We start from the raw sequence: 22,015 nt of genomic DNA on the forward strand, positions 1-22,015 counted from the left end.
TTGCAGATGAGAATATTTCCAAGGTCCTAAGAAATTAATACTGGCCTGAAATCGCTCAGGTAATAATAAGAACGGAATATGCATTTGTCAGTTGGGTTTAGGAGGTGAAATCCACTTGCTTCCATTGCTTTTCTAGGTGATAATAAGGATCACATTTCACTTTTAAAGAAGATGAGACAGCTTGTCTCTCTTATTACAGTGAATGCTTGTCTGCTGTGGTAAGAGCATTAAGTGCTAATGCACTCTCAGCTTTGCACTTAGGTTTAAAAACATTCATGCACGCGTTTATTCATTCCCAAAACATCAATCCTATCCCAGAGCTAGGCGTTGATGGTAGGAGCGAGGGAGTTATGAAGATGAGTCAGCTTTGGGCTATGTCTCAAGAAGGTGGCATGGAGCTGGGGAGTAATGTCATGCCCGCAAATAACTACAATGCATGGTAAAGGTGACCAGAGCCTTAAGAGAGGTTCAGATAAAGAGTTCTAAAGAGAGAGGTGTCAGCTGAGCTGGCAAAACAAGACCTCTCCTCAGAGTCCCAGCAGAGGTCATTGATATGGTCAGGGTCAGACCTTCTCCCAGATAAAACTGAAGCCTGTGAGAACCTCCTAGTCTAAGAGCAGCTTCTGTACCCAATGTTCCCACTGTGGCAGCCAAAGGACATCCCTTGATTATGTATCTTAGTTTTGAGGTTTTTCTATGTCTTTGAAATAGAAAAAGAGTTGCTAGCTCTGATGCCTCAGGTAGGTTTTGACATTCACTGCCTACTTGAACATGATTTCACCTTATTGGAAATAAATTTAGCTCCACTTTGTCCTGCAAGTAAATAAGGTCAATAACTCCCATTAGTCCAGTAAGATAGGTGAGGAACAGCTAAAACTCCGTTAAAAATAACAGCTAATACTTTTTAAATGCTGTATTTACTTTACTTTAAAGCATTGCTTCATTTAGTCCTTGCATCAAACTTACAAGTTAAATATTGTAAGATGTACATTCCTCATTGTACAGATGAGGAAACGGAGGCTTAAAGAGACTATCTATAGTCACACACCTACTAAGTGGTAGGGCTAGGAGTTGAGTTCAGATCTGCCTGATTCCAAACCCATGATCTTCACCACTATACCAGTGGTTTTCAAACTGTAGCATGCATCTGAATCACCTGGAGAGCTTATTGAAATGCAATTTGATAGCTCTACCCCTAGAGTTTCTGATTTAGTGGGTTGAGAGTGGGGTACAAGAATTTGCCTTTCTAATGAGTTCTCAGGTGATGCTGATGCTGAGGTTGCTGATGCAGGTTCTGCACTTTGAGAACCACTGCACTATCCCACACTTCTGCCAATGGTAGTTTTTCCATTGGACAAACTTGAACTCAGTCTCACTGGATAAATATTTATGCCAATTCCCCCTTTATTGGAATAATCAAGAATTCACTTGAAGTCTGAGCAGACACAAGAAATTTAAAGCAAATAACCAATATATTAAATTTTCCAATTAAATAGTTCATCTCCTATGAAATGAATATGGAATTCTTTTTCATTAAGGACAAGGCTGATCTTCCTACATGAATTATGAAGATTTTTAAATTAGTTGAATAGAATTCTGATCACAGCTTATAGTGGTTTCAGTGAATATGTGAATATTTTGTCCTTCAGACAGACATATGATATGAGAATTAACTCAAGGAAGGGAAGCACTGAAATTTTAAAGGCAGCACTGGACAATCAAGAGAGATGTTTTCTTGACACATCTAAATAAATAAGAGGTATTTATCGTACATCCTGCTATTGTCTCTTCCCATAGCACCCTGTGCTTTCTCCTTGATGGCATTTATTATGCTTGAAATTATTTGTGTAATATCTTTCATCTCTGCCAAATCCTAAGATTCACAAGAATCACGTCTGTCTGTTTTGTCTTCTGCATTCTCCCCGGCCTGGTACAGTGCCTAGCAATGTTTGTTAACTGCCTGATTTCCTCCTCTGTAATCCATCATCTTACAGGCAACAAACAGTTACAAATCTGTCTGTCTAGTTCCAGAGAGGACTTCTTAGAGAATATATTATACATGGAGGGGGACGAATGCTCTGTAAAACAGAAGGAACATGCTTTTGTTTCCCTTTCCTAAGCCTTTTCTTGAAGCACATGTCTGAGATGGCTTCTTCCTGTTAAATGATTTCTGGGCTGGAATATAAAGAAAACACACATTGCTTGCAAGAAACTAGAGTTTAATGAGGCAAAAAAAAAAAAAAAAAAAAACCATCTTATGAATCCAATCCAGCTGTGTGGATATTTCCTGCCAAAAGGTGTAGGAGTTGGAGTAGTAGGAGATGTGCATGAATGCAAATGCAGATGGATGTCTAGAGGCCCAGATGGGTTGTAGGCTATATCAGGAAGAGCCAGTGTCTGTTTTCTCATTGTCATGCTCCAGATGACACAGGAGCTGTCCCTACCCTTGTACACCAAGGGAGAATATGCTGAGTGAGTCATCTCTCTCTGATTCCTGGATCACATATGTCTCTCTTCCCTCTCATTGCTGCTGTGATGATACTCGATGGGCTGCAAAGTACTGGAGGAATAGTCATGAAGATTGAGGGGTCAGTCATGGAAAACTTCGGAGGAACTCCAAGTGGATAATTGAACAGAATACATATGTAATTTAGTTCAAAAGTGAGTTGCCACCATCAGAAAGATGAGTAATACCTGTGTAGACTGATACCTTAAGGGAAAAGCCTTTATTCTGTGAGTTCCTAAAGCTCATATTTGATAGACACAATGATGTTTGTTGTTATACTCTAGTGCGATCCTCTTGGCTGATGCAAAAAGACACAGATACTGTGGGCTGATGTGATGCTATGGCTTATTGTGCCTTTCCACATTAGCCAATAACATCATACTAGAGTCCTAATAAAAACCATTCATTATCATGCCTCCTTCAAAGGTATTTTTTAGGACCTTTGTTCATTATATCACCCAGTATCATCTTTAAGGTAGAATTTCCTGGGGGTTGGGAGCAACTTCTTTCTAGAAGAGCTGTACATGTCTTGAGCAATTAATTTGTCTCCTATCTTAAGGAAACCAAAAATCATGTAAGTGATTAAGATTCAGTGTTCCTCATTAGTACTAAAGGGCTTAGGAAAATGGGACTTAAGGTTTTCATTTTTGTACTAGACTTACTTTTATCTATATTATGCTACCGTTGTTTTTTTCCTTTGATTTTCATACATATGTTTTCTTTCTCTATTTTAGTAATTTTGAAAGTTAATTTATATTCATTTATGTAGCAAGGTGCAAATAATTTCACTAAAAAATACTTTCTGAGCATTTATTAAGTGCCAAAAACTCTTTTAGGGGATAGATATTCCATAGTGAACAAAATTGATATGGTCCTTATATTCATGGAGCTTAAGTTTGTGAAGACATGAAAAGTTTATTAAGGCATGTCTAGAAAATAAATATACATGTATTCTCCCAGTGATTTTGGGAAAATAGCTTAACCTCCTTTAGCCCATCTCCTTTGTATTCAATAAGGCAGGATAATACCTTCATTTTGTAAGATTTTTGTGAGGAGATCAAACACATGGTATATACCTATCACATAGAGAACACAGTTTCTCTGTTAATGCTAATCCCTTTTCCCACTTAAAACCCTGATAATTTTTGCTGGAATACTTCTGACTCAAACTCCATGTCGGAAAAATGGGTCTTTCAGATCCTCCATTAAAGCTAAGGGATAAATGCTTAAACACAAATTTTATTTTATAAAAAGCCCAACCTGACTCAATCAAGAGGTTGATGATAAGGGAAGGAGAGAAACTTTAGTGACTTTCCCTGTAAAAACAAGAGGATTAAGAAAGAAGCAGCCATCTGAAGGAGAGAAAGCTGCTTCTGGATGGGAAGAGGGAGACCACAGACAGACATGATGGAGGTTCCACCCATGTCAGAGCCTTGAGTCTCCCTCCTTCCTGCCCATTCTGACTTGCCTCCAGAGAATAAATCTGGGAGCAGAGAACTTGGAGGGGCAGTTCCTTGTTCTTTTTTCTGATGGACATTTTCTTAGCTCTAAAGAGCTAAGAAAAGCAAACTATTCTAACACTAAACTATTTTAAGAAAGTAATTTGTTTTTCAGCTTTTTCTTTTCCTACTTTAAAAATTGAGAGTCAAGTAAAAGTGCCTGCTAAGCTTGCCTTTCCATTCATCACAAAAATATGATGCATGTATGTCCAGATCATGAACCATGCTCAAGGCACAGCCACTGCTCACCCAGTGGCAGTCTATCTTATAATACTTGCATCGAATTACTCAAGAGAAAAAAACATTCTGCTAAATTCTGACCCTACAACTTCAACATGTAAGCAGCCCGAAGTCTGAGTTCCATCAGGTGCAACTCAAGGGTGTCTGTGAAGGATCTCCATAATCATTTGCCAAAATACAAGAACTGTCCTGTCCCCAAATAAGGAGTAAATAAGTCTAGCTGGGAAAGGTTTTCACAAGCCTAAAAACTATGTCCATTTAGCTTCTACATACTTATCAAGCACCTAGAAAGAGGCAGCTTGCTGTAGTAGTAAGAAGATATTTAGCTTCAGAATTAAACAAACCGAGATTCAGATCCTGCCACTGCCACGTTAACTTCAGTATTAGTAAAGAAGTATTAGAAGCAGCTTTGCTTGAGCATTTTAAGGATTCTATTTGATCTCCCACATAAAGAGTTCAGCAGTGTTTTGTTACTTCCTTGACCTTGCTATTCCTTTTTAATGGTAACTGGTGTACACAAAGAACAATCCAAGATGCATAGATGTGAAACTACTTGAACACAGAATGAGACGGTACTTGATCAAGTCCTAGGTTCTGTGGAATGTGCTTCCAAATTCATGTGCTGTCCTTGAGCTGGCCTGAGGTATAGAGGGATATTGGAGAATTAAGTAGCACTTGAAGACTCTGAAAAAAATCTCATGTGTTTTCATTCTATAAGATCCTTTTTCTTCTCTACTGTCTGTGGATATGTCTTGAGTGCATACAAACCAATTGTAGCATAGTGCTCATATCATTTTAAAATGATGATATCTGTTGTCTTGCCCAAGAGAAGAGAGAGATACGGGAGAAAGAAGAAAAAAAAGGAAGAAGAAGAAACTAACACCTCTCAAATGCCCACAACGTTCACTCCCTGCACTGAGTTCTTTGGTTACAACACTGTGAAATGGACATCAATATTTTCATTTTAACAGATGAGAACAGACGCTCAGAAAGGTGGCCGTTCCCAAAGTCGCACCCTTGTATGTGAGCAGGCTGGGATTTAAACGTAGGCTTTTTGCCTTTTGGTCCAGAAGGAGGTAGAAAGGGAGTTTTACTAATGAACCACTACAGTGACACTTTAAAAAGCTGCTGCACCGCGGTGTCTTCAGGGCTTTTAACATAAAGGTTTCCAGTGCCCTGTAAAAGGAGCATGAGCTTGAGGGTTGAATGAGCCTGTGCCCAAATCCTGACTTGCCCTTTACCCATCAGATGTGTGACCTGTGTAACAAGAGGAACTTATCCAGATATTGCTGCTTGGAATCCTTGTGCTTTTGACCAAGGAGGAAATAGACTGCAGTAGAGATTCTGAAGTATCATCACGTAGAACCCAGCACTAGTAGAGGGCATGGCTAAGCATGTGGACCCCAGGAGGAAACAAACTTGGCTTCTAATCACAGCTCCGAGAGGCAATAAAAACATAGCAGTTAAAAGCATAGACCCTGAGGCCAGACACTGGGCTCTGTCTCAGCTCTGACACTTACTAGTTCTTCCCACTTAACTTCTCTGTGTTTCAGTTTCTTCATCTGTAAAATGGTCATGAGAAAAGTATACACCTCAAAGAGTTGTGATTTAGGTACAGTCGTGCACCACATAACAACATTTCAGTCAATGACGGACCACATATACAATCATGATCCCATAAGATCATAATGGAGCTGAAAAATTCCCATCACCTAGTGACATTGTAGCTGTCCTAATGTCATAGTGAAACACATTAGTCATAGGTCTGTGGTGAAGTCGTAATGCAAACCTACTGCACCAGCAGTTGTATACAAGCCTAACAAATAGAGTATGTACATTATATCAGGGGTCCCCAACCTATGGTGAGTTGTATAATTATTTCATTGTATATTACAATGTATTAATAATAGCAATAAAGTGCACAATAAATGTAGTGGGCTTGAATTATCCCAAAACCATCATCCCCACTCCCTGATCAATGGGAAAATTGTCTTCCATGAAAATAGTCCCTGGTGCCAAAAGGATTGGGGACCACTTATAATACCTGATAGCGATACTAAAGACTATGTTACTGTTTGATGTATTTACTATACTTTTTATCATTATTTTAAAGTGTACTCCTTCTACTTATTAAAAAAAAAAAAGTTAACTGTAAGGCAACCTCAGGCAAGTCCTTCAGGAAGTATTCCAGAAGAAGGCATTGTTGTCACAGCAGGTGACAGCTCCGTGCATGTTATTGCCCCTCAGGACCTTCCAGCGGAACAAGATGTGGAAGGCAGTGATATTGATGATCCTGACCCTGTGTAGGCCTAGGCTAATCTGTGTGTCTGTGTCTTAGTTTTTAACAAAAAAGTTTAAAAAGTTAAAAAAAAATTAAAAGCAGTCAAAATCTTATAGAATAAGGATATAAAGAAAAAATATTTTGAACAGCTATACAATGTGTTTGTGTTTTAAGCTAAATGTTACTACAAAAGAGTCAAAAATTTTTTTAAAAAATTTAAAAGTTCATAAAGTAAAACAGTTATAGTAAGCTAAGGTTAATTTATCATTGAAGGAAGAAAAAAAATTATTACATTGAAATATATGTAAAACATTCAGCACAGCATGTGGTACATTTAACCAGCACAGTAAGTGCGTATTACTGCTACTACCATTACTGCTATTACTACTATTACTTCTATTACTTCTATTACTAGGCTCCTGTCTCTGAGCAAGTTATTCTCTCTGGGCTTCAAGTATCTCTTCTGTAAAATAAGGATATAATTAGACCCACTTCAAAGAGATGTTTGTGAAATTTAATGGGAAACTGTTTATAACACTCTCAATACCATTTTGGTAGTTATTTTTATTAGTTAGATGCTCTGATGCTCATTTGTTCTTTGAAGCATCACACTCTTCAAATGAGTTTATAGTTGTGAGTAGTTTTTGTAGAAGTAGAAATTGCTATATTCATTGTTATGTATCAAATAAAGAAATGTTTTACTCTTGGAGATTTCAAAGTAGAGAGTGCGTCTAATATATGCCATCTTCTCCAGGGGTGACATCATAAACACTCCCTGTGCTTCCTTCATTCTCTTATTGTTCAGGAAATTGTTTAACTCAGAAAGTCAAAAAAATGCTCTCTGCCTTCCTCGAGGCAGAACATATAATCACTATATTCTCACATAAAACATCACTGCAATTTTCAGCTTTTTCCAATAATCTTCAAAAATTGAGTGACTTTTCTGCACATCTCTCATCACTAAGTTAATTTGTGTTGGTTTCAATATCACTGAACGGGAATGTACTAGTCTTTCCTTAAGGCATCTTTGATTAAAGTTATAGTTTCTTCGTTTGGATTTTATTTAACCTCTGTGCCAGCTGGGTCTCCCTAAATCTTAAGATCAAGGGAAGATTCACTGGAAGCACCACTGCACCGTGAAATTCAACACCTCCCCACCCCAGCACCACTTCACAAAATCTCCATGAATTCTGGGGATGCTAACTTCTCTGGCTCTGAGTTCCTGCTTCTCCTTTATCAGGGTTGTGTGTGGATTTTTAAAAATTTGTTCAACAAATATTTAAATACCTTGTCTGTGCCTGGTACCTTTCTGGGCTGTTCACATATGGCACTGAACAAAACATACAAAGAAATCATTTCTCTGTCTTCTCTGCTTCCACGCCTTGTCACACAGAATGTAGAACTTGGCTCCATTCAATTACAGGCAAAAAGGCTTCATCTTACAGATGATATTTCCATCTCCAGCAGATATCACTGAAGGTTTGGGGAGATAACGGGGGTGGAGGGTTAGAGACAACCGAGGAGAAGACTAAATTGGGACAAAAAAAAATTGTTTTAGTTCTGTAGAGTTTCGTTAGCCAATCTTCTTCCTCCCCTTTCTCCCCTTCCAAATTGCTACCATATTTTAATCCAAAGTAAATATGATTTTCACTACCCCCACAAGGGCTTTGCAGAAAATATAAAAAGTAACCGTGGCTGAACCTTTCCTTTGGCTACCGAAATGAGATCAAAAGGTTTGAAATTTTCACTTGGCAAAACATCATTAAATTCTTAGCCAGGGAGCCATCACCATCCTTACTTCTGCCTGGGTTGTTGGTGGAGAGGTTTGGGAAGGACATGGTTTTATCTTTCTGTAATCCAGATTTGAAAGAAAGCTCAAAAAGTCTTAGGTAGGTAGGACTATACATCAGCTATTTGTCCATCCATGCCTTCATTCATTCATCTGTTCATTCATTCAACAGTCCTTCATTTAACACCTCTATACCCACAAGACCCTGTGTTTGTGTCAAAACAAAACAGAATGTGCCAAAGTCCAACTTTAAGGAGACCACAGTCTAGACTCCAATAAAGAAAAGGTGATGATTGAGCTGAATCTGGAATAATAAGTGGAATTCACCATGTAGACGTGAGGAGAAGGGAATTCCAAGTGAGGAAAACAGACTCTACAGAGACAGAGAGACACAGAACTTGGATCTATACAGCCTTAAAGTGTAATGGTGAGTGGTGCAGTAGAGCTGGTGAGGGGAAGTATTGCAGGGGAGGGAGTAAGAGAAGAGAACCCTGCAGACCTACATAGGGATAAGTGCACCAAGAATTCCTTCCTTCAAGGACATTCCATGATGCCAGGCAACTCTTACAGTTCAGAATATCCTCTGTGGGAGTTTGGCACCTTGTGATGAGACTGACATTTCTGAGAGCCATGTTTGCAGCTAAGGAGACATCAACTGTCTGAAACACCAATCTGTGTTATTCAAAGGAAAGATCCAGCCTGTGTATTTTTGTCAGCAGTTGCTCTTGCATCTATAATCACAAATATCATATACAGAGAAACCATATTTATAAAAGATCCCAGAGTTCCAAAGTACCTAGTTTCATTGTTCATTGTTCATTTTGGGTAAGGAGAAAAAGTTAAAAATGTTGACATGATGTAACTTAAAATTAAAATCATAGGCCGGGCGTGGTGGCTCACGCCTGTAATCCTAGCACTCTGGGAGGCCGAGGTGGGCGGATCGTTTGAGCTCAGGAGTTTGAGACCAGCCTGAGTAAGAGCGAGACCCCATCTCTACTAAAAATAGAAAGAAATTATATGGACAGCTAAAAATACATATATAAAAAAAAAAATTAGCCGGGCATGGTGGTGCATGTCTGTAGTCCCAGCTACTCAGGAGGCTGAGACAGGAGGATCCCTTGAGCTCAGGAGTTTGAGGTTGCTGTGAGCTAGGCTGATGCCACTGCACTCACTCTACCCTGGGCAACAGAGAGAGACTCTGTCTCAAAAAAAAAAAAAAAAAAAAAATTAAAATCATAAACATTCACAGAATTTAAACTAAAAATAAATGAATAAAATTATACAGTACTAATTAAAAGAGATCTAGCTAGACCATAAATTCTGTAATAGAGGAATCCAAGTTAAATTCTTACAAAAAATTGTCAGTCACTTTCTTTGTTTACTGTGACACAGTTTTTGTTCTATTATATTTTTATTTCAAAATAGTAAGGGGTTCCAAATGTTTTTGGTTACATGGATTGCCTGTGTAATATTTGAGGCATGGCTATAGGTGTGCCCATCACCCAAATAATGTTCATTGTAGCCATTAGGTAGGTTTTTGCCCCTCCCCTCCTCTCCTCACACCATTTGATTTCCACTGAGTTTTACTGCCCTCAGTGCACATGTGTGTTCATTGGTCACTTCCAATTTAATAGTGAGTACATGTGGTGTTTGTGTTTCCAATATTGAGATGCTTTACTTAAGAGAATGGTCTCCAGTTCTATCCAAATTGTTATAAATGGCCACAGAAAACAATGGTGATATAGTACTTCTTGTATTGTCCTGGATAGAGCTGGAACCTAGTCTACTAAGTGAAGTATCCCAAGAATGGAAAAATAAGCACCATATGTACTCACCATCAAATAAGTATTAACTGATCAACACTTAAGTGCGTATTAGTAATAACACTCATTGCATGTAGGGCAGATGAGAGGGGGAGGAGGGGATGGCTATATACACACGTAATGGGTGCAATGCCCACCATTTGGAGGATGGACACACTTGAAGCTCTGACTCCAGTGGGGCAAGGGCAATATACGTAACCTAAACATTTGTACCCCTGTAATATGTTGAAATAAAAAAAAAATGTTGCAAATGGCATTAATTCATCCTTTTATGGCTGAGTAGTACTCCATGGTATACATATACCACATTTTATTTAATCCACTCATGAATTGTTGGGCACTTGGGTTGATTCCACATCTATGTAATTGTGAATTGTGCTGCAATAAACATTCGATTGGAAGTGTCTTTTTGATAGAAAGATTTCTTTTCCTTTGGGTAGATACCAGTAGTGGGATTGCTGGATCAAATGGTAGTTCTACTTTTAGTTCTTTGAGGAATCTCCATATTTTCCATAGAGGTTGTACTAATTTGCAGTGCCACTAACAGTGTATAAGCATTCCTTTCTCTCTGCATCCATGCCAGTGTCTATTGTTTTTGGACTGTTTAATAAAAGCCCTTCCAACTGGGTTACAATGATAGCTCGTTGTGGTTTTAATTTGCATTTCACTGATATTTAGTGATGTTAAGCATTTTTGCACATGGTTATTGGCCATTTGTCTATCTTCTTTTGAGAAGTTCTTTTCATGTCTTTTGCCCACTTTTTAATGGGATTGTTTGTTTTTTCTTGCTGATTTGCTTGAGTTCTTTGTAGATTCTTGTTATTAGCTTTTTGTCAGATGTATAGCTTGTGAATACCACTATGATATTAAAATATCCACATTCAAGAAATACATTTCTATTTCCAATTAAATCTTCTGTAAGAAAATAAGCATTTTTTTAATGAGGAAAAATGCAAACAACTTTATTTTCATTTTTCAAAGAAAAGGTCAAATTCTAAGCCTACCAAATTGTTGTTTAAGTTCTTAAAAAGGAAGAAAAATACTCTGAAATCTCTGAATCTTGATGACTTTAATATAAAAATTTCTATAACAGAGTAGATTGGATTTTTTCACTGAAATTTAAAATTTCTTAAAATTATTTGCAATAATGTCTTTAAAAACATTTATTGTAAATGAAAACAAGACCAGAAAATGAGTCTAGTGTTCTTATACTGTTGAATAAATTAGCCATAAACATATATATGTTATACCTAAAGCAACTATGAAAGCCTAAGGGAAAAAACAGGAAGTAGGCCTTTAAAATACATTCCTTCTATGACCTCATGGTAACATTTTGATAAAAGCAGCCTTTAAGAAATTAAAAGGAAGTCTTTGTGTTTTTAAGACTAGTGAAAGAAATATCATAAAATTTCAGTCAATGAGAACACGTAACGGCATTTGGGTGCTCTAACTGAAATTTTTCATCACTTTAAGATGAACTAAAGAAAAAAACACCTTTTTTTAGTGGCAGATCTTTCTAACATGTATTATACTTCTTTCTAAGTTACTAAGTACAATATACTAAGCCTAATTTTTTCTTTGAAGAATGGGGATATCACAGGCCTCAGGACCATTGCTCAGATCATCTTTCCTTGCTGGCTGGTTCCCCTAGATGTAGTTGTCAGAGGTGGGGCTGAAAATATATTGACAGTGAGACATAACTCGAAATCTTTAGGATCCTTCAAGTGAGCTTGTTTGCTTGTAATGTTTTCTTCTAAACATGAAATTTTCTGGAAAAATTAATTGAGAATGCTGATTAATGAGACTTTGTGTTCTATTGTACTTGAATACATTATAAGTGGCTAGAAAGAAATACTGTGGTATTGTTAATGGGGAGATTGCAACAATATAAATTTTCAGGCAGATAAATGTTAATAGGCTAAACCCATCTTGAGCTTTCTTCAAATCAGTGTTCATAGGAATAGCTTAAGTGCAGGATCTAAGACCTCTTCTACTTTCTGAGAACCTTTTAGAAGTTTAATTAAAAATAGTATATACTAATATGGGAATAACTAGGATCTTAAAGTTAAAGGATTAATTTTTCTATATATATAACATCTATCTAGTATCACTTCAAGCTGTCTCATAAAATAGTATCAATAGTAAAATTAGTATCAATTTCAACCTAAGTTGGGATCAGCTGTAGTCCCAGCTACTTGAGAGGCTGAGGTGGGAGGATCACTTGAGTCCAGGAATTTGAGGCCCCATCTCTGAAAAAAAAAATTCAACCTATCTCATAAAATATCAGTATCATGTAGTTGTTTTTGTCTTTGGACCTAAAAGGCCATAATGTATCATTTAAAGGGTATAACTGAGTTCAGGCCAAATCTCTTTAAAATGTTAATTTAATCTCTTTTGATATATATCTGAGAGTTAGGAAAGAAGAAAATGCTGGAGCTAGCAGGGGATCCATTTACAGCAGATTAAGAAAAACTTCACAGGCACCTTAAAATTAATATTATCCAATTACTTTCTGCCTATTTATAGTGGCTTGGGACACAGAGTATGGACATATTTCCAGAGAGTGTAAATGACCCAATACCTTCATGTACAAAATGGTCCACCACAATGTCCTAATCCTTCAGCATTGGAAACAAGAAATAAATGTGGTACCTATTTATAATTCATCAGACAAACTAGTGAACTAATTAGTAGAAATATATGCTTTTGGAACTGCTGGAAATACTTCAACAATCTTAAAGTCTTTTCTGTTGAATCCTTTCTTAGACTTTGAAAGTCGAAAGTCATCTTTTTTATTATGATTATATAACTTTGGTTGGATGCATTTCCTAACATGGCACTATATTTGTCAATCCTAGAGCACATAAAACAGTCTGTGAATTCATTAGCAATCTTATGGTACCTTGGAGTTTTGCAACTGCAGCTATAATGGGCCAGATCCAGACTTGCCTTGTATTTCTATTGTTAGAGGAAGTACATTAACTTTTTCACTTTATGATCGCATAGCATTATCAAGTTCCTATTTTGAAAAATAAACTGTTCTTTCAGATACTATAGATGCCCAAATGCACATGAAAAATAATTTACTTGGCTAACAGGATTTTGCTGATTTATAGCATTACTAGAGCATATTGAATGTTCATGTTTACGTATGTTATCTATTTGCAAGGTCAGTGAGGCAGTTGTTAAAATCATTCCCACTCTCCAGCTTAGAGAAAAATAAGATATCTGCCCAAGGTCACACAAGAAAGTGATGTTTCTGAGTCTCAAGCTCTTCGTTTCTAACTCCATGTCTCATGCTCTGTCAACACAGACCCCACCTAGCCTTAGTGACCACATGTGTGTGAAGCTACATTGCTGCACATGACTGGATTAAGGCATCCCTCAGCAACTTGGAGTTGATAGAGAGCAAATAGAATAAAACCTGAGAAAAGGCAGATATGTGGCAGCTATTTTCTTCCCCTTCTGGTTTGTCAGTTAAAGGGGAGCCTCTAAGAACAGAAATATGGGGCATAGATAGTGGGACTTGGGTCTAGGCACAACCCAGAAACCACAAAAGGAATATATTTTTTTTAATGAGTACTTAAATGGCGGCTCCAACAGCAAATTTCATATGTCTGTTGACATTAACAAGTTTCCTACATTTGAAACTAATCAGGACTGTGATTATAGCCAGAAAGTTTGATAGAAAAGTAAAATGAACTGGTACATGATCTGCATACCAATAGAAATGTAAATTATAGATTTATGGTGATTAGAAAAAGGGAAACTGGCCTTATTTAAAACATTCAGGCACTCCAAGTGTTCTAATTTATTTAACGTTCCTTATGGACCTCATCCTAAGCTAATGTCTTCATGTTTAATTCAGAAGAGGCCAGGCTGTATCTGACAGCCAGAGACAAGCTGTAAGCCCTGCCCCAAAATATGCTGCAGAGATATTAGTAAGAGCTTTTTACAAACAGAAATAAACAAACTACCCGTGGTACATGATTGCTTTCCAAATGTTCTATTTTTTTAGTCCTATTTTTATGTACATATCAATTATATATTTTGACTGATGTCTATATTAACTAATTGAAGTCTAAAAATATATAAAATTTAATAAACTTTTAGCTGGAAACAAACAACTTCCTTAGAGCATTCAGATTTAGAAATCGAAAGAAATTTGCTTTTCCATAAGAAAATTATTTTTAGGAAGTTCCAAACAGTAATTTGAGGTCATGTGGCTAAAACCTCAGTCCAGCTGGAGAAAGCACAGCTTTGTTGGCACTAGCTGGCCACTCCAGGCACAAATCTTCATTTGAATTTCTTCTGGGCAACTCTCCCTGACAATTAGGTCAGGGTCCCTTACAGGAGGCCAAGGGTTCAGAATTTCTCGTTTTCAATATCTATGAAGTCCTTTTGATCAGATTAGAAACCACAAAAGGAATTAGCTGAGAAGGCTTAAAATAACCTTGTAAATGAACTGTCTTTGCATTTTTCTAAACAGTTTACTGAGGTACAAAAGTAAGATCACTTTACAGTCATTCATAGGTGGTTGTTCCGTTACTATATTAGTGTGCTAGGGCTTCCATAACAAGGTACTACAGACTGGTGGCCTAAACGATAGAATTTTATTTTCTCACAGTTTTGGAACCTAGAAGTTTGAGATCAATGTTTCAACAGGGTTGGTTTCTTCTAAGGCTCTCTCCGTGGCTGTAGATGGCTGTCTTCTTCCTGTCTTCACAAAGTCTTCCCTCTGTGCATGTCTGTGTCCTAATTTCCTCCTCTTATAAGATTACCAGTCATATTGGATTAGAACTCAACCCAATGACCTCCTTTCAACTTAATGACCCTATTTCCAAATATAGTCGCAATCTTAGATACTGGGGCTTAGGCCTTCAACATAAGAATTTTGAGGGATACAACTCAGCCCGTAACAGGTATTAATCCTAACTCATTAGAAACTGGTTTCTCGTTATCTACTGGTGGCTAGATTCAGCATCCTGGTCTTTCTTCTGATCCTTGATTTCTGTGTCTTATTAGTCTCTTTTAATTTAAGTCATCCCAACCCTGGTCTTTGCTTGTTGGCTGCAGAGACTCAGATTTTCTGTAAATGCACTCTTGGATAAAACATGAAGACATTTTATCCATACTGTAATTATTCTCTACCTCTATTGCTGTTATTGAAGTCTCTTTACCCTTTTCATATTTATTTTTCAGTTTTCCTTATTTGCCTTTCTTATGTTCCCTGTGGCTTCTAAATTCAAGTTCATTACAGTGTTCTCTATAATAGCCAAAAAATAGGAAAACCTAAATGTCCATCAACACTTGAATGGGTGAACTCTGGTATATCAGATGATAGAATACTATACAGAGATGAGAATAAAAGAACCATCCCTACTTAACTCCATGAACAAATACAAACATAATATTGCATTCGTTACCACCTACTTCATAAAGTCCATTAGGCCTACAGAGTCCCTGAGCTCAGCTGTAACAGTTCATAGTCAATTCATATTTCTTGAGTACCTACTAAGCACCAGGCATTGTGGAAAGTGCTTTCATGTACACTGTCTCATTTAATTCTCACAAATTTATGAAGTAGATAAATAGTAATGTTATCCTGTTTTCAGAAGGTAAAATGGAAGCTTAGAAAGAATAGTTTATAATAAGCAGAAGTGGGATTGAAACTCCTCTCTTCTGACTCCAATCCCAGTGTTGGTGCCAACAATGCCACATGGACTTCCCACTTTCTCCTCCTGACCACGGAGGCTGCACTGGCTCCATTAGCTGGTAATCACCTTGACCACACCTGGCTACACGTTGACTATGGCTCACAGCTCCGAGATCATTCTGTACTTTCCCTAACTCTTCTCCACCAAGTGAGAGACTATTCATCTGCTTTCAAGGAATCCAAGGCATTAAGAGGAGCCAACCCACACATTGCCAATGACCCCCAGAAGAATGTTGAGCTAAGCAGAGATGCCAGAGTCAGAGTCAGAATTTTAGAATAGGAATCCCCAAAGCCTCAGCTTCACTCTTGGAGCTGTTTCAGAGAATTCAGGCAGATGGAATACCTTAGCTGCAGACCTTCTTGGCTAGTAGCTTGTGAACTTGGCCTAGTTTCTTTAATTTACTTTCCCTAAGTTGTACCAACAAAACCGGGCCATTTGGTGACTGGGGAACAAGCTGATAAAAACACTTCTACCTGCCAGAAAATGAGGACAGCCACAAAGAAGGCTTCTGAATAGTCAGGCTCCAAGGCCACAATTCTGGCTCATCAATTCGTAATAGAATTTGCCTTAAACATTCATGAACAAGGTGAATTCCAATTCACTAGTCAATCATCTTCCTCAAGAATAAAAATGACACAGTATAATTCTATCTTATGATATCTTGATAAATTTACTGCCTTAGATTCAATAATTTGGTAACAGTATATTTAACATTAGGTCTTTCCATCTTTTTTTTTTTTTTTTTTTAAAGAAAGGAGGGAATTCAATCTCTTTGTTCCAAGATAATGACCTTCAACATTTAAAGGCCTCCAATTTGGTAGGGGGATTAAATTCTTCCTTGTGACTTGCTTTTTGGATTTGGTATGAATATTTTATTTACTAGAGGCAAGAAGTTGGGGGAGTGCATCTGATCACTGATCAGTAAAAGAGTTCCAGAGATAATCATATCAATCCAAGGGAACTTTTTCATGGTCTTGATCCTATATTTACCTACAGGGATTCTTATTTATTGTATTTACTTTAGAATACTTTCCAATCATATAAAATGTGGAAGAAATGGGAGTGATAAAGGAACCAGATATTTATACATGCTTTCTCCCCAGTTTCCTTATGATCAACCTGCAAAATTCTAAGATCCTGAATATTACACCAGCTTGGCTATCTGCATACATTTAGAAACCAGGCCTCAAATCCTATTCCCCTACTTTCTTCCCAAAAGAGGCCATGTCTCACCTCCCCCCATGCCCAAAACAACATTGATACAGCATAGTTTAAGCCTGAAGCCCCCACCCCAGAGAAACCTGTTAGGGAACTGGCCACAGAGCTCCGCCACCCCCACCCCAGTCTGTGGAAAAATTGTCTTCTATAAAACTTAGGAACAGGGTGGGGGGTGTGCAGCAGGAGATGAGCAGTGAGCCAGCCAGCGAAGCTTCGTCTGTATTACAGCCCTGCTCCCCATCACTTGCATCACCGCCTGAGCTCCGCCTCCACCGCCAGCTCCGCATTCCCCCCAAGTGGAAAAATTGTCTTCCATGAAACTGGTCCCCGATGCCAAAAAGGTTGGGGACTGCTGGTCTAAGCAATTACCTATGCTGGTGATGAACGATTCTTATGCTTTACTTTCTATTGAATGTTGGAATGTCCATCCATTTGTTCAAGTAAGGTACAAACAGTCTAGAGTGTTTGTATTTGGAGGGGAAATTTTTGAAAAGAAAAAAGTAATCTTTAGTTCTTTGTTTTAGTTGTTTTCCTTTCTCTTAAAAATAACCAAAAATAGGTGCCCATTTGCAAATGATCTGAGATATTTGACAAGGAATTGAAAATAATAACAGTAACTCTTTAATTGGGATTCCATTTTTTAGTTATATCTCTCAACCAGTCTTCAAAGGCTTCTCAAAATATAACAAATTTAGTTTTTATCATACAAAAAACCAGAAAACATCTCATTCTATATTTACTTCTTAATTATCAAATATGTATTATTTATGCCAGCCTCAATATAAGGTCAAAGTCAAAAGAAAAAGATTGTTTTAAGCCAGAACACCCTAGACAGAAAACATTGCTTTCAAGTGCATAATAGAGAAGCTCATCCTTAAGATAAAATAAGTCTCGAGTAATTTAGAGCCACATTAATCAAAGGAAGCCTGAGCATAAAACTTTACTAATGCAAAGCTGGTTATAGACAAATGAGGACTGAGCGCTGTTACCTTGACCATTTGTGGTGAGATCGCTTGCCCAGCAAAAAGGGTAGATAAGCCTTGGGGCATGGTAAGAGTGAGATGAGGGGGGGATGTTCAGTCTTCTCAAAAGAACAAACAAATGGTAAATTGCGGACAAATGGATCTTGTTAATTAAAAATAAAGTCTTATCTGTCCTTCAGAGCAAATTTTAAGCATCTTTACCTGGCAACACTTTATTAATTTTAATGAATTTTATTCAGAAGCTTGAAACTATTTCATTTCCTTAAAAGTCTAATTAAAACTTTTTATCTAATTTGGAATCACCTTCTGTCATACTTGGCTATATTATGTGATTTCAGTATCTTAAATAATTTGAAAAAGATATCCCATACATATATGTATATTGAATGCACTTGAGTATTTATTGTGTGCCCACAGATAACTATACCAAATAATGCAAAATGTTTAAAAAGGAATAAACACAATTTTTGCTCTCACAGGGCAGTTTCATTAATGAGACATTAATGTCCATTTTACAAAGGATATTTTACAAAATAAAGGATAATAACAAGGTTCCAGGGAGGAGCTTAAACCACATGCACAGCTCAGATACCGTGGGTACTAGACAGTTCCATTTCTCAAATGATCCACGATGTATGGGAAAAAATGGCGAGGCATACTTTGGAACCAACTGGTGACTCTGGTCATTGAGAACTGATTATTTATTAAAAATAGGGACATGAATTGTCTTAATTTCCTCAGAAGTGCCCCTGGACAGATAGGAATGCCCCCTGAGGCAGGCTGATGCCTGTTGTCTGGTGGAGAGGTTCCATTTTAAGAGCGCAAATGGACATTACTTGCCAATGCTCTCTGCTGCAGGTCTAACTGCTCCAGGTTTTTTGAGAGTATGTGTGAAGGACTGTAAGATGAAAGCTGCTGACTGGGCTTATGCACTTATTGTTTGTCAATTAAAAATTTATAAAAAGAAAAGATTTGTGAGTCCTATTAGGAAAGACTCCCTGAGTCCTTAACAAAAACAGTGAGAGCGGCAGCAGGGGCCTGTTCGGGCAGACAGGATGCCTGTGATGGAAATGCAGGGTGGTGGAAGCAACAATAGACCACCCAGAGGAGACAGAGACCACAGCTCCAGGGACAACACTGCAGCAGCAGCAGCAGCAGAGACGCCACACTGACTGTTGAGAAGACCCCTGCTCAGGAGGAGAAGGGCCAATTTATCCCCTAGGCACAGTAGACACAATTTATAGGGCCACTTTTAAGGGCCCACAAAAATGTTTTAATTTTACTCTCTCTTAAAATCAACACCTAAAAAACAGACTATTTTATAATAGTTAATATGTAATCATGCAGTCTGGATTATTTTTATCTTCATACCAACGCTGTCATGAAATACAATTTAAAAAAATTTTTTTAATGGAGCAAGGAGCCCATGAAGGCACAAGTGCCTAAAGTCCATGAAAGCCATAATTTCATCCTACACCATTCATTCAAGCCAAGGAAAGTAAGTGTGTGTATGGTGAGCTTGGAATCCCAGTGACCCTCATGGGTGGAGGGAGGCTTAGAGTCAAAGACCATGCAGATTGTTATCCAAGACTTTCTCCCAGAGCACCCAAACACATACACAGTCTGGAAGCGTGAAACAAAAAGCGCCAGTTAACACATAGCACATGCTGAAGGCTCAGTGGTTATATAGTAGAATGTAATTAGAGTCATTCCTCATTAATCTCAGAAGACTTCCTAGAAAAGATGATGGGCTGAAGAAGTGTGCACCTGTCATCTGGAATAAAAGCAATGCTGGAAGTGGGGAAAAGATAGTAAGGGAGAAATATATGGAGGATCAATTGGAAGTCCTCCTTTTAAATGCCCTGTGTCATTATTTTAAATCAATAGGCACAAAATTCTTTGCTGCAACTTGACTGTCCTTATTAAGGAACCATAAATCTCATTTTCCAGGTGCAAACAGATCACCAAGTCAATGATGAATTCATTTTGAGTTGTGAATTCCACATATGAATTTCTGGTTAAGAAAAAAGAATTTTGTCCATGCTTCCCAATTATTTACACCTAGATCTGTTCTTCCTTCAGGATATTTAAAAACAAGAATTGACCAGTATGCCGAGACTTAGTTGTATTTTTACCACTTTAAAAACTTACAAAACATTCTGTTGGGAGAGGAAATGAGTTGAGAACCAGCATGGCCTGAACCCTAAGCTATGCTGGAAGAAATCTACTGGAGCACACCTTACTGGGAAAGGACAAAAAAATGGTAGGCAAGGATCACCAGCTTTCAGAGGCTACTGCAAAGCATTGCCCTGACCTGTTCCCATGTTGGAAGTTGGAAGAGAACATGACACTTACCGTGACATTTGTCTTCCTAAGTGAAAGAAGGTTCTCCCAGCTCTGTACGTGACAGGTACAGTCATCAAAGATAAGCCTTTTTGTGGCCACTTTCCTGCAGGTACTTAAATCCAGGGTACAAAATTTGTGAGACGTATAACTTTTTAATATATGCAAAACTGAATGCCATTTCATTTCAAACAATATTACTAAAATTATGTAGACTGCAGGTATTTCTTTACATGTATGTATATATAAAGAAATGTATTCCATATATCCATGCTTGTAAGCTTGATGGTAGTAGGTCTATCTTTAAAATATCCTAAAAAATCGTTTAATCTCCAATATTGTGGAAAGAAAATATAAGTTTGGAAAAAATCTTGAAAATACAAAAGTCATTATTTTTATTTCTATTTTTTCTCAATTTTTGGCAACAATATATATTAATTTTTATAATCAGAAAGAAAGGAAGATTATTTTTTAAATGCATATGTTAGACAATTTGGGGTTAGCAGAGATGTCTAGTATTTGTAGTCTTTTAGTTTTCCCCTAATGTAATATATCTCCATTTCTTCTATTCAATATCTCTGACAGGGAGACTCGGGATTATTATTGATAAAAAATAATTTTTAAATTATAAATTCCATAGTAGCAGTAATAGAATCTGCAACTATAAAATTGTTTCTCAGTGCACTATGGACTTACATACTTTAAGTATTTTATGCACCCAAAATCGATCTCAGGAAAATCTTAGGAAAGATGCCATTTAATAGCATGTAGTTAGCATTTAATAAGAATTAGAGAGATGCTAAAGCTTATAAACCTATTAAGTTCTACAGATTAAAAAAGAAGTTTGCAGACATGAAATGCTTAAGTTAGTTTTCCATGAAGATAAAAGAAGCAAAAGCCTCTTATTAGGAATGTGCTCATAAGCGAAATTATTGACCATCTCAGAAAATGTTTGCTTAGAGCCAGTCTGTGTGATTATAGTGAGATGTACCTGCTGCCCAAACTTTGAGCGATATCATGAACAACCCACATTTATGGCAGTCAGTGAGGGTGGCAGGGGAGAGTCCTCCAGCCTAGCTAAGCCTGGTGAAAAGATAGCAAGGGTTGGTAGAGAAGGAAGTTTGCAGGCTTGGGAGCCAGTCCGGGTCCCGTCCTGGCTCAGCCTCAGAATGGCTTTGAGGCCTGGGCTAAATCACACTATGTCTGAGCTTCAAATTCCTCACCTATCTGTGGAAGATAATATCTACCCCACGGAGTTATCATGAGATGTAACTTTTTTACATAACTAAGTAAAATGACATCAAACATCTAGCAGAGTGCCCAGCACATGGTAGCTTCTCGAAATAGTTTAGTAATTCCTTTCCCAGGGAGACAGGCCTGGAGCCAACACCTCCTCATCTGAAGACATCTGGTGGCTCCACAGCCTAGTATCCAGCCTGTAAGGATCCTGTGACATCTAATATTTTGTACTCTATTTCTTACATTCCACATTTTTAAAAAAAGAAAAGAAAAGAAGTAGGCTTCTTACGTGTGTATATATAAAGAAATATATTCCGTATATCCATATGAGTTTTCTGAATAAATGTTAATGTCACTTGTTAGACTCCATGTTTCAT

At 37.5% G+C, this 22,015-nt stretch overlaps 1 protein-coding gene across 6 annotated transcripts in view; it reads left to right on the plus strand.

Annotated features, from left to right (window-relative positions):
* The window catches only part of PEX5L (peroxisomal biogenesis factor 5 like), a 164,340-nt gene that overhangs the window by 48,872 nt on the left and 93,453 nt on the right, over positions 1-22,015 (plus strand). Inside the window, exon 1 of one of the 6 annotated variants that reach the window (XM_069472894.1) lies at positions 21,002-21,013. The exons of the other annotated variants lie outside the window; for them this stretch is intronic. The gene's annotated coding sequence lies outside the window, so the exon portion shown is untranslated. Of the gene's footprint in view, positions 1-21,001; positions 21,014-22,015 lie in introns of those variants that run through there. 6 annotated transcript variants of the gene reach the window in all.

The sequence above is a fragment of the Eulemur rufifrons genome, chromosome 7 (genome assembly GCF_041146395.1).
Source record: "Eulemur rufifrons isolate Redbay chromosome 7, OSU_ERuf_1, whole genome shotgun sequence".
In the NCBI taxonomy this organism is placed as follows: Eukaryota; Metazoa; Chordata; class Mammalia; order Primates; family Lemuridae; genus Eulemur; species Eulemur rufifrons.